Source organism: Sturnira hondurensis, unplaced genomic scaffold, assembly GCF_014824575.4.
Source record: "Sturnira hondurensis isolate 20B ecotype Veracruz unplaced genomic scaffold, ASM1482457v3 Scaffold0015793, whole genome shotgun sequence".
Taxonomy (NCBI): Eukaryota; Metazoa; Chordata; class Mammalia; order Chiroptera; family Phyllostomidae; genus Sturnira; species Sturnira hondurensis.
Window position 1 is genome coordinate 6741495 of NW_028088424.1, and position 2018 is coordinate 6743512.

Here is a 2018-nt window from a genome sequence, read left to right on the forward strand (position 1 = left end):
GTTCCTGTATTATTTTCTCCTTCAATACTGAACTTCTTATTTTAAGATATAACATTGTACAATAGTTTGAATTTGCCATTCCCAAATGGCTAATGATGTCAAACACTCCTTCACATGCTTATGTGCCATCTGTATATTCTATTCAGTGAAATGTCTCTTTATGTCTTTTGACATTTTCTAATTTTATTTAGATTTTGACTATTGAGTTTTGGGGTTCTATATATATCCTACATACTAGACTTTTGCTTGGTATGTCATTCACAAATATTTTCTCGCAGTTGGTTTGCCTTTTTTTAAAAAATATGTTTTATTGATTATGCCATTACAGTTGTCCCATTTCCCCCCTTCATTCCCCTCCACCCTACACACCCTCTTTCCCCATTCCCCCTTTTTAGTTCATGCCCATGTGTCACAGGTTCTTTAGATTCTCTATTTCCCACACTATTCTTGTCACCCCATCAATTTTCTACCTACTGCCTATGCTACTTATTCTCTGTACCTTCTCCCCCCTTCTCCTCCTCCCACTACCCTGGTGCTAACCCTCTATGTCATCTCCATTTCTATGGTTCTGATCCTGATCTAGCTGTCTTCTTGGTTTGCTATTATTTTAGGTGTGGTTGTTGATAACTGTGAATTTGCTGTCCTTTCACTGTTCATATTTTTCATCTTCTTTTTCTTAGATAAGTCCCTTTAGCATTTCATATAATAAGGGCTTGGTGATGATGAACTCCTTGAATTTGATCTTATCTGAGAAGCACTTTACCTGTCCTTCCATTCTAAATGAAAACTTTGCTGGATAGAGCAATCTTGGATGTAGGCCTTTGGATTTCATGACTTGGAATACTTCTTTCCAGCCCCTTCTTGCCTGTAAATTCTCTTTTGAGAAATCAGCTGACAGTCTGATGGGTACTCCTTTGTAGGTGACTGTCCCCTTATCTCTTGCTGCTTCTAGGATTCTCTCCTTCATTTTAATCTTGGCTAATGTAATTATGATGTGCCTGGGTGTGTTCCTCCTAGGGTCCAACTTCTTTGGGACTCTGAGCTTCCTAGACTTCCTGGAAGTCTATTTCCTTTGCCAGATTGGGGAAGTTCTCCTTTATTATTTGTTCAGATAAGTTTTCCACTTGTTGCTCTTCCTGTTCCCCATCTGGTACCCCTATAATCTGGATGTTGGAGCATTTAAAGATGTCCCGGAGGGTGCTCGCTTCAGCAGCACATATACTAAAATTGGAACGATACAGAGAAGATTAGCATGGCCCCTGTGCAAGGATCACACCCAAATTCGTGAAGCATTCCATATTTTTTAATATAAAGGAAAGAATAAACAAATGGGATCTCATCAAAATAAAAAGCTTATGCGCAGCTAAAGAAAACAGTATTATAGTAAAAAGACAACCAACTGTATGGGAAAACACATTTGCCAATGATACCTCAGACAAAGGTTTAATCTCCAAAATATACAAAGAACTCACACAACCTCACTCTAAGAAGACAACTAACCCAATTAAAAAATGGGGAAAGGACTTGAACAGACATTTCTCCAAGGAGGAAATACAGAGGATCCAGAGACACATGAAGAGATGCTTAATATCGCTTGCTATCAGAAAGATGCAAATTAAAACCACAATGAGATACCACTTTACACCAGTGAGAATGGCTTCAATAAACAACAAATGTTGGAGACGGTGTGGGGAAAAGGGGACTCTGGTCGACTGTTAGTGGGATTGCAGACTGGTACAACCATTATGGAAAACAGTATGGAATTTTCTCAGAAAACTAAAATTGGACTTGCCTTTTGACCCAGCAATTTCACCACTAGGCTTGTATCCCAAGAACCCTAAAACACCAATCCCAAAGAACCTATGTACCCCAATGTTCATAGAAGCACAATTTACAATAGCCAAGTGTTGGAAGCAACCTAGGTGCTCATCAGTAAATGAATGGATCCAAAAAACTATGGTACATTTACACAATGGAATTTTATGCTGCAGAAAGAAGGAAGGAGCTCCTACCTTTTG

General features: G+C 38.8%; 1 non-coding gene across 1 annotated transcript; it reads left to right on the top strand.

Moving 5' to 3' along the window:
• The first annotated feature begins 1197 nt into the window (after positions 1–1197).
• On the top strand, positions 1198–1304 carry LOC119000594 (U6 spliceosomal RNA). Its single transcript, XR_005069352.1, has one exon. It is a non-coding gene; the product is annotated as a U6 spliceosomal RNA (small nuclear RNA).
• Positions 1305–2018: the final 714 nt, after the last annotated feature.